This window comes from Camelus bactrianus, chromosome 9, assembly GCF_048773025.1.
Source record: "Camelus bactrianus isolate YW-2024 breed Bactrian camel chromosome 9, ASM4877302v1, whole genome shotgun sequence".
Lineage (NCBI taxonomy): Eukaryota > Metazoa > Chordata > Mammalia > Artiodactyla > Camelidae > Camelus > Camelus bactrianus.
The window spans coordinates 63,793,063-63,805,151 of record NC_133547.1 but is presented as its reverse complement, the minus strand read 5'-3'; positions in this window follow the sequence as shown (position 1 = coordinate 63,805,151).

Below are 12,089 nucleotides of genomic sequence, written 5' to 3'. Positions count from 1 at the left end.
GTCATGGTAAGGTAACCCAAGTAGTTTGTCTTACAAACAAAAGCAGTCTTTCTGTCTCTCTGTGCAGGATAATTACTGTTCCAATAAAAGATCCAAGAGTTCTCCAGGCTCTGCCTCAACCCCATGAATAGAACATCAATAGTAAGTAATCCTTGTATCATTGCTTCGACCAAAGAAATATCTTGTCATTAGTTGTGGCTTGGTTGGGGTTTTCCTTGGATTTCTAACTCATTCCTGAGCAGAAGGGTGCCTTGTATTTTATGTTCACAGTGTATCTTGTTTATTCTCATAATTCCATTTAATGAAAAATAAAACTTGGTCCAGATTCTCAGAGTCTGGTGGCTCTTTGTTGAGAACAAATGGATTTGAGGCACAAATCTGTTGCGGTAGTGTGGGAGACCATCGATGCATTTCAAAGTCAGCAGGTGTGGTGGGGAAAATCATGGCAGGCTGCAGACTCAGCCTTGGGTTCTAGCCTCCCTGCTTCTTGTGAGCCAACTCTGGGAAATCATTTAACTGCATGGAGCCTTTGTCTCAGCTATAATCTTCACAGGATCTTTGGAAAGACTGAAAAAATCAACAAGTGTGCAAAATATCTTGTATATGGTAGTACCCAGTAAATATTATTTCTTTCTGTAGCTTCTAAGCTCTAATAGTACAACTTTCTGCTAGATTTTTAAGAGGAATCTGTCACATCTACTTATGTATTTGTTTACATACTTAACATATATCCATATATATGGTATGTAATATGTTTGTTTGTGGCATTCTACTTCACACAGGATTTGTAAGTTTGTCTCTTTTAAGTTTAATGTTCCTTAAAACCTACCTCATTCCCCCCACTTGTAACAGTTCAAGCTGAATACTATTATTCCATAATTCACATGAGCAGAGCTTTGATGAATCAGTGGTTGTCCTCCTTTTCACCTTCCCAGGCTCAGCAAAGTCCTTCCCATAATTAATCCACTGCTAGAGTCCCTGACAGACAAAGAGACACAAACTTTCTCAGAGATGACTGTATCCAACCTCAAATCCTTATCGACTCCATTTTAAAAAGCAGTGATTCCTCACCACGTATTTCTGAACACCACTGGCATAAAATAAATGTTTACTTTTATATAGAGATACCTTGAATATGGACTTTTTTGATGCAATTTTCTCAGGGAAAGAATTCAGAGATTTGGAAGACAAAATTTGTCTTCACTATAGGCATCTTGGTGGAAAATGTCATATTACATGAGAAAATTTGTGTAACTTTCTAGTTTCTATCCACTTGTCATTTATTTATTCTTTCTTCATTTATTTTTTATTCTTTCCCTTTTATACTGTATCTTTAAACATTTTTGGAGTTATTGTCATGTACCAAAATCTAGGAAACACATGGGTAAATGGAGTATTTATTTTTAAAAGGTCAATCACCAAAAGTCATTTTCCAGGTGTTTAAATGTTAATGATTTAAAAGACATGAAAATAAAGTACAGATGGTAAATCACTTTATTTCTGATGGTATCCATGCACACTTACCAATGAGGAGTGATAAAATTCTGCCTTCTCTATGCTCTTGTCTTAGAAATACCTTACAAGTAGTAGAAAACTCAAATGATGTTTTAAATAACTTACCTCGCTCCATGTGACGCAATGGTCTCTATGGGGACACTTATTTTTCAAGGATTTAAGAAGATTACCTTGTACCATTTCGACTCCACATCAATATGAAGTCTATAATATAATGCTGGCTTAGAAATTGCAAACTGTGTATAGATTTCTGTTTTAAAATGTATTCACAGATCAAATGACAAATTGGAAAAAAATATTTGCAACTTAAATTAGGCAGGATTAATATCCCTCGTATAGAAACAATCTTCTGAAAATAGAAAATAAAAATAACAATTCTATAGAAATATGAGAAAGAAAGATAATCAAGCAGTTCACAGAAAAGAAATGCAGAATCCCATAAACATAAGAAAGGATGCTTAACCTCGATCATAACGAGAGAAATGCAGTTTAGAACCACAGTGAGATACTGTTTCTCACGTATCAAGTTGGCAAAAATGCAAATAATAACATTCTTTATGGGAACTCTCTGGAGATACAGGCAATCTCATGCATTGTTGCAGGAGATGCAAAAATATTACAAATATGGAGGCGAACAGGCAGTGTCTAGTGAATCACTCAGGAATTTAATTTTGACTCAGCAACGCCACTCTTGAGTATCTATCTCAAAGATATTCAGACAAAAATATTAAAAGAAATACGCAAAAGGCCATTTTTGTAGCACTATTTTTTAATAACAAAGGTTGGGGGGAAGTGGCCATAAAGTTTGGACTTTTAATACTAATATATTCATATAATGCAGGTTTAATGCAAGGATGAGAAATGTGTGATGCATAAAATGTACTTTAGGGTGAAAAAAAAATCAAGGTCCATAGTATGTAAGAAAAGGAAGGGATACAAATACACAGATACACACATAATTTGACCTTTATTTTTGAAAGCTACAAAAGGAGAGAAACATGGGAGAAGAAACAGATAAAATCTCAGCCCTCTCTGGACTGAATATTCCTTACTTTGTAGGCTTGACTCTGGAACCATCACTATCTTAATTATAAAACAAAATTAAATTTTTTTAAAAAAAGGACTTCCTAAAAGTGGTGTGGAGAATAAAACAAGTTAATCTAATTATGTCTTAAGCTGTTGACATTAGCACAGACAGGAATTATTTCAAATAACTTTGAAGAAAATACAGTTATTAACTCTACATCTCTGATAGGATATACAAAGTTAACTCCAGAAACTCTTCAGTTGTACTTTGTGGTAATGTTGGTGTTATTATCATGAGACTCTTGCATATGGTGGGAAAAATTAATTATACAGCGATGTTAGCAACATCCCTGGGAACCAGGATTTTCAACATAAGAGTAAGGATATAAAGACGCACTGTTGAAGAAATTAAGTAAAAACTTTGTAGTTCTAAATTAAAATTCATGGTGTATTTCACATATTAATCAATGTATATCTTAGTTCTGTTATTGGCAAAGATCCTAGTTCTGTTCTTTGCCAACAATGAAAAACATTGGTGAATTCAGTAGCAATGAGGGCTTTTGGTATAAAAAGTGTGGTCTCTAAGTACTATTTCCCATTTTAAAAAAAGAAAAGTTCTTGATAACGAGATGGAGTCTGAATCGTTTTATTGTACCAGAAAGCAAGGGAGCTCTCAAAAGTTGGTAGGATCTAAAGAACTTAGAAGCCCACCTGAGCCCACTAGACAAAGTCCAAAGGCAGTGAGATGCTAAGGATCTTAACAGCAATGGAAGGAAACATATCAGCTACACTTCAATCCACCCACAAGGTCACAGTTATATTTAAGAATGACCACACTTTGGTTACCTCTGGATGGTGTTAGGGAACCAACTGATTTATTTTGAATACTGATGAATAAAGGAAAGGAATGAAGCCTTTCCTGTTTAAATTGTACCTCAGGGTAACAGAGCAATGGATAAGGGGCAACTTCTCTTTGTAGAATATCCCAATTAATCAGTGCAGATGGGGTGATGAAATACAGGCAATGTGTACCCCTAGTGAAATAATACATCCAAGAAAATGATCTTCAATAGTTGTTAACATCACAGAAAGAGAGACAAGCAGGCAGTAAGAACCTCCCAGTGGTTGTACACGCTGCCTATGAAGTTGTCTTACCAAAAAAAAAAAAACATCAAACCTGATTGATGAAGTCTCTGGATCTGAATTCCAACTTCAAGAAAATAGAAGAGACAGAGAGGTAGGTTCAATGACACCATGCAGATAGAATGAACACCGTCTAGAATGTGGGAAATTCTGTAGGACAAAGGATTTGGTTTCTTCGACAAGTAAATTGGAGAACTGGAGAGAGAGGGAGACAGAGAGAGGGGGAGAATGAGGAGGATAGAGAAAGGGGAGAGGAGAGAGAGAAGTTTGATCATGGTGCTATGGTTGTGTTGACATCCTTTGCTTTTAGAGATAGAAAAGGAGATATTTACAGATGAAATTAATTGGTGTCTGGAACTTACTTCAGAATTATCCAAGGTAGGAGAAGCAGCTCGAGCTATAAATGAGGCAAAGATTGTTATGAGTTAATGTATTTTAAAACTAAGGGGTGGATACAGGGGGGTTCATTATACTATACCTTCTATTTTTATGTATGCTTGATATTTTCTATATTTAAACCACAGTTTTTATTAAAAAGTAGTCAGAGACTGCATCGCAACATTTATGCATTTGAGAATGACAGTTGTACTTTTAAACCTCTCAGTGAGACCCTCTGTAGTTTTCAGGCTGAATTCCAAACCATTTAACATGGGCTTTTCACAGTCAGGGCTTAGCAGAGACCCGCCGTTGCCTGGAACATCCTTTGTATTTATTTCTGCCTGGAGAAATTCTGTTCCACTTTCAAGATGCAACACAAATGTAGCCACTTTCTTGACTGTAATCCTTTCTGTCCCTGATTCAAGCAGAATTAATTATTCTCTCCTCTTTCTTTTTATCTTACTCTGTACATTCAACAGTTATTTCTTCATTTAATTATTTTACAAATTATTTTTTGAGTGCCTAGTGTAAGCCAGACACCATGCAGATACTAGAGCTATTGCAATGACCTAGTCCATGCCCTCTTAACCTATAGTCTTGGCAGAAGATAGCTTAAACTGTGATCATTGTAATGCCAAGAGAGGTACAGGGAGCTAAGGGAGCATGTACTGGGAGAAGCCAGTCTAATCTGGAGCAGGGGAATACCCACAGAACCTCTCACCCAATGTTGCCTGCGTGTTTGTTTGTCTCTATATCCCCCTACTCCACCTTACAAACTCCTTGAGGTTATCCTTAGATTTCTTAAAGATAATGTGTACTTTCTTTTCTAATCTTCACTGCAGTTTTTCAGAGTAGCTATTATTATTTCCATGTAGAGATGATAAAATCAAGGTCCAGAGAGCTAAGATCAGTCCTACGTAGTGAATGGGAAAACATGATCTGCTTGATGCCAGGTTCTAAGTGCTGTATAGTGCCTCATGCTCTCCCTGGAGTCTGGACCTAAAAGTGAGAAATCCCTAACCGGCTGACTGATGCATGTAAATGTCAAGTATTCAGCTTTCATTGAGAAACAGACACATCCTTGTCCCGAGGGTTATCCTTGTGTAGGCTGGCTTGATGTCCTCTTTCCAGTAGGAAAAACACTCTAGGATGATCATACAAATATCAAGTGGCCTTAGGGAGACCATGGAGACCAAATGAAGGGAAATGAATATCTAGGGCACTGGTTCTCCACCAGGGATGATTTTGCCCCCCACCCCCACCCCCGGGGACATTTGGCAATGTCTGGAGACATTTTGGGTTGTCACGACCTGGAAGGAGTATGCTAGTGGTATTTAATGGATAGAGGCTGGGGATGCTGCTAGACATCCTGTAATCACTGGGCAGCCCCACAACAAAGAAATAGCCGATTCACAGCATCATAGTGCTGACACTGAGATCCCTGCAGTAGGGTCATAAACTGACCCATCCTTCTGCCCTTCTGCACTACGACATACGGTGGAGGTTGGTGATTAGAGCTTTTTTCCCCCGGTACTCGGGGAGGATTGAGACCAAGTTGCCATTTCCCTTTATTACATCCATTAAGTGCAGTCATTTGTATCCATCTCCTTTTCATCAGAGTCCAAGGTTTTAGAGAATAATTTATATTATTAAAATGAAAATCTAACATCCAAAAAATGTGGGTGATCATCCCACCAGCTAAATACACTTATTTTAACTTTTTCATCTTCTTGTTTGTTTCTTTTTGGTTGTTCTTATAGAAAGGGAATATGGAGCATCAGTTAAAAACTCCAGAGGGGAGGCCAGAATTTCTGAGTCTGCCTATCAGGTCTGTCACTTTAGGCAAGTAACTTAATCTCTCCAAGTCAAAGTTGGCTCATCTGTAAATGGGTTGCTGACCTCACGGGGCTGTTATGAAGATTCAATAGGATGATCAATGAAAAGTGCTTAACAAAGTGCCTGGCAATAAAGAACACTATTTCAATGTTAGCTATTTTTTTCATGTCTATAATCACAGTATATTTCCCATTAAATATTCTGTTTGTTTTCCACCTAGTTGAATATATAAATGCTTATCACGTTGCTACAAAGTTGTCATCATTAGAATGTTTAGCAGTTCATCTAGGTAGTGTCACCTGCCCTGCGTTGGACAGTAAGACTGCCTCCAACTATAAACTTTAAACGCACACACACACGAAGTAACATCTCCATGCATGCAACTTCTCCTGCATTTTGGATTATTAATCCCAGGAGAAGATTTCAAGACTGTTATTTACCAGATAGGAATATGTTTATGCCTATTGACAGATTGCTTCCAAAAAGAGATTTATAAAAATTCACTTCCAATAGCAATATGAAAATATGGCCATGGCAATGCACCTTTTGTGTTATCACTTTCTATCAAAATAAAAGGTGCAAAATGATACCTCATAGCTGTTCTACCTAGCACTCTTGTTTATTATTCAGGCTAAACCTTTTAAATATTTGTTCACTGGGCTCATTCCATCTTGTGTAATGCTCAATGTTTGTGTCATTTCTTTATGTCTCATTAGGATGTTCTTTCTTAATGATTTGTTAGCACTCTTTGTATATGAATTATATTAATACCTTTTTAATTAGTTACTCTGGTGTACTGTTTCCCTTTTAAAGTCATGGAACAGAGTTATATCTCCTCTTACCTGTTAGGGGCAGATGCGTTTCATTCATTCGTGCCTGTGACCATGCAGAAAGTATTCTAGCTGACTCTTGTTTCTTATTTCTAAGGACTCTACCACATCAATTCTGATCTTCTTTCAGAGTCCAAGCCTTTATATTTGAGTTCATTCTCCTACACACTTCATCCCCCTGAGATTGCACCAAGAACCCATGACCAGATCATCCCACCACCGATTAAACCCTCTGCTGAGCGTTATCCTTCCTCCGGGCATCTGACATGATGCTCATGTTCAGGTTCCGAACATCAGTGGACTGGGTACCCTTCACTCTCAGTAGATGCTGAATTTTCTGCTCACCCATTACTCTCTGTTCACTGGCACCGATTCACATAGTGCATCAATTTTCTTTCATTTTTGTTTCTCAACTCCTACGGCAAAGTTTAGCACCATAAAATATATGACATGACTCGATGATGAAGTAGCAGCTTCCTGCTGAAACTTCAGAGCAAGAGGCACTTTTTTTTTTTTAAAGAAAGAAGGCCATTGATCTACCAGCTGTTCTCCCAGAAAAGATGTGGCAGCATTATCCATGCAGATATTCTGCAGTTGTTCCCTGGTCATAATGAAAAGGGATTTTATTTGATTTTTTTTTTTTAGGCTCAATTGCGTATGGCTTCCAGGAACTTGCCAAGATAATGAAACGTGTAACTTTATAGTGGATAAACTGAGTCTAGGTTCCATGCTTATCCGTTGTCAAGGTCGATGTCTTGATGTCTTGATTCCTTCTACAATTACAGCAAGACATTAAAAAAAAAATAGAAAATAGTGTTTTTTTAAAAGGTTACATGACATTAAAATGTGCTTCATTCCATTGGCAGATACCAGTAGATACCACTTAAAAGAAGTGTTGCCCAAAGCAAGAATTTACCTGATCTTCCCCTCTCCCCTTGCCCTGCTTTTCAGCACTATTATCCAAAAGAATTATCAACAGCCTAGATGGAGAAGTGTCCTGGGACAGGTCTGATGCTAGGGTGAGTTGTCATTCTCCAGATGGCACATAGTAGGACTGGCTGCTTTGCGCAGGAAAGGGCATCGTTCTGCACTCACATATCCAATACATGAAATTCTGAGTGCCTGCCACTTGGTACAGAAGCGCTTCACACAAATGGTAGTCTGCTCTTTCTCCTAGGTCTCCTTAAAACTCACTCCTGCTGCGGAGCTTGGAGTAGAGGAAGGATGGAGAAATGGTTGCTGAGACAGGTTTCCTCCACCTCCTTCTCAAAAAGATTTGAGAAGGTTTACCACAAAAATGTTGAGACAATTAAAACAATGAGGGAGAAGGGGACAGAGGGAGACCATGTAGAGAAGTCATCCATTGCAGAGATCTGGGAGTCGTCCTTGTCTTAGTCTGCTCTGCCCCTCCCCTACATTCAGTCCTTTACTAAGCTGTGTGATTTCTATTTCCTTAAAGACCTCTTTTCAGCACTTCCCCCTGCAGTGATCGCCTACCCGGTTATCACAAGTCGGCTAACTGGTTTCCCTACCTTCCGGCTTCATCTCACCTTTCAGATCCTTCACTCCAGGCCCCGGCATCATGGTTCTAAAAGACAAACATACACATTTATTTTATAAAGTCCCTTATATATACATATTTATTTTTAAACGTCCCTTGTATTACAAAGCAGAGCCTTTGCTTTGTCTTCTTTAGAGAATAAAACTCCAGTCCTGAGCAAGTGTGGGAGAGTGAAAGTTGTCCAGCAGAATGGAGGAGACGGCCTAGAAATCCGCGTGTTTCTCAGGTACGCATTGAGCAGTGGTCCTGCTCCGTGAAAGCATTATCTTCACCCTCAGTTTCAGACGTGTTATCTGACTCTGACCCACTCGGGGCTTCAAGGGTCTAAACTGGGTTGCTTCTCAACTTTCCCTATTACCAGCTTGATTCACTTTTTTCAGCTACTAGTAAGGTAATTATTTATCCATCTGCTTTTCAACTACCAAAATTTTGTAGATGTTGCCCCCTCTTTCATTCTCTGTTCTTGCTATTTATGCCTTTGAAAGATACCCTATATTGCTGTTTTAATGGGACTTTGAGAGGCAGAGAAAATACATGTATGTCTTCAATCTGCCATCGTTACCTAGAGTCCACCTCTAATTTTTTTTTAACGTAAATGCAATAAATCAGTCTCAGTCACCCAGGTCCACAAACACATTCATACAGTATTTATGTGAGGAGGTAAAAGGGGTATTTTCAAAATTAAAAAAAAAAAAAAACCTGTTGTCACAATGTTATGCAAAAATGAAATTGCTAGAGCTCATATTGCATTTTAATATGGAACTTTAGAACATGGCCCTAAAAAAGATGATCAGTTTTACACTGCTGAAGCAATAGAGCACACTAATAAAAATAAAAATAAAACATATTAAGGATTCACCCTTAGTGTGACATCCAAAGTCAAACTGTTTCTCTTTTCTTTGCAGTTCTTGTGTGTTATGGAACACACAATTTCCTAACAGTTTCATGTCAGAATTGTCTTCATAACTATCACTTTTAATTGTTGTGAAATGTTCTGTTGGATTGCTATGCCATGACTTACTAATTCATCTCCAGTTGTTTTCCTGGCATAAATAGAACTCCATGCGTATCATCGAGGTCCTGCTGTGGGTGATCTATCCCAGTTTTACTATAAGTTCTACAACATTTGGCATTATCATTTTAAAACCATGTTTATTTAGTAGTGGCAAGCCTGTTTTGTTATCATTTTTTATTAATGACTTTAAGTATTTTATTTCCAATGTTTACTATGAAATTGGTTCTCTATTTTGGAAAGTGTTTAGATTTTTCTCTCCTTTTGCCACCTAGTTTTTAGTTTTCTAAACAATGGGAATGAACCCTTCCTTCACTGGACAGACCCCCACAACAGGTTTCAGGGACATAGAGGAGGACGGGACCCGGCCTTTGCCTTCTCTGAGTTCACAAGCTAGTGGGGGTACCAACTGCAGTGAGCTCAGGATAACGGTGCTGCCATGAGGAGGACATGGCTGAGGATGCCCTGTGCCTGCCTGGGGACAGTGTGGAGACAGCATTCTAGGTGGATGCCCCAGGAGAATCAAAGGCAAGGAGGCATTTATTTAGAAAACACAAGAAATAGAGATACTGTTTCGTCTCCCATATTTGCTGCAAGCAGCTTTTCTCCTTTTTGCCTTTAAAAAATTATTTAATATTTTGAAAGTGTGTATATGTAATCAGATCGGTTAATCATGTTTTGGGGTTGTTACTGTTCCTCTAAAAATGTATGTAGCAGGATCTTGGTCATCAGGCTTGACTTGTACAAAGGCACAATAAAGCTGCTGCAGCTAACACCTCTCCTTAGAGGCCGTTATGCAAACATATTTTTTTTTAACCATAGGCAATCGATAAAGAAGTATTTGGTTAAGACAACACTGCATTAAGGCTGTATTCTCAAAGTGCCTCTCTGAGTGGTGTTGACTGTCATATGTTATAGTGGCAATCAGTGCTGCTGCTCATTATTCTGAGTAAAGAGGTAGTCACTGGGCTCTTAATGACAGGGATGGGCTGGGTCTGCAGAGACTGGATATGGCTCCATTCTGGAAATACTTTTAATATGCAGGACTTTATAAAATGCTGTGGTCTTTAGACATAGAGAGTCTTGCATTTAGACACAAAGAGTCATATTTTCTACCACAAACCCCTAAAGCCTTGGTGATTGTTGGAACAACACTTTTTCATTAAAATACGTGTTAGTGAAAGAGATGTCAAAGAAATGATCTTTTTATTCTTCTAGAGTTCATAGACTATTTGGGGTGACCATAATACTTTGAAGGCTACATTCAGTTACTACTTGCCTGTCTATTGCTCACTAGAGTGTAAGCTTCCTGAGGGCAGAAATTATGACTTATTCATCCTTGTGTCCATAGGGGTGCAGTAGAAGCTCAATGAAGGTGCATTAACCGGCTGAAGGAAGACACGCATGGACAGGATATGTGCACGTTACAGCTCTAATCTCGCTGCCCCATGTGAATGGGGGAGAGAGGTGTGAGCATTTGGGGGATGGAGAGAGAGCTGGAGAGGATGAAGGCAGACCTAGTGGAACTCTTAGTGGGCTTGGGTCGTGAGTAAGCCTGAGGCATGCAGAGCTGGAAAGAAGGGCAATTGAGGCAGCAGATGGGGGAGGCAAGACTGAAAGTACAGCATCAAACCCCAGCGACGGTGACCAGCTCAGATTGGCCCTAATTGTGGGTGTGTGGAGGAGGAGGAAGGGGAATGAGGTAGGAAGGGCTCGAGCTCAGAAAGGCTGTGAAAAAGCTAAGGGATGTTGGAATACACTTAGTAGGCAAGTGGAAGACCATATTGATTAAGTAAATGAGCAAACAAGCAAATAACAGGGGGCTGGCGTCATCAGATTTATATTTGAGAGATCATTCTCATGACAGTGTGGAGAGAGAAAGAGAAACCTGGGGAGAGGGAAGCCAATCACTAAGCTTTTGTAAGAAAATATGTGCAGTAATATATGTGAAGCTCAGATAGGGCAACCTTGGTTGGAACTTTAGATTTCATGCATTTATTAGGCAGATAATACATGATAAGACATAACTGAATGCCTACTATGTGACATGCCTGTGCTGTGTGCTGAAGCTAGCATCCTAAGCAGATTCCCTCACCTGTGTGAGGACACAGTCACAGACGTTGCAGTAAAGGCAACAAAATCTAATCTGGCTTCAGGAGTTGAAGAAAGGCTGCAATGAGAACTGGATATCTGACTCAAAACCTGGACAACAAATGTGCTCCTTAGATAAAGAGGGTTGGCAGAGGGTGAGGGTACTGGAGGATGGTATCAGGCAGGGGGAAGGGCTGTGCCAAAGCCTTCTCTTAGTGGGAAACACAGGGCTTTCTGTGAACTACACGACAAGTTCTGGGTGGATGAGAGTGTTGAGTGAAGAGATGCTTGCTGGAGATGAGTCTGGGTCCTTGGCCGACCAAGCATGGCCCCCCATGGCGAAGACACGAAGGGTGACACAACCAGATGGTTATTTTGAAAAGGTCATTCTGGATTTTTTTTTCTGAAAAGTGATTTAAAAAGAGTGAGCATGTAAGACATCTTCCAGGCGACCACTAAAGGCAACACGTGATGGTGGTTGTTGGAGAACAACGATTACTTAGGAGGTCGGTGGCCCATGGGGGTGCGTGGTGACTGCTAGTGCCATTAGCTGTACTGGGAAACACCGAAAGAGGACCAGGTTTTGGCGAGTAACGTGGGGAAGACGATGAATTTGATTTTCAACATGGAGATTTTGAGGTGGGTTTGAGATGTTGGGTAGACAGGCAGGTAAATAAATGGGATTTCAAGGTATGTG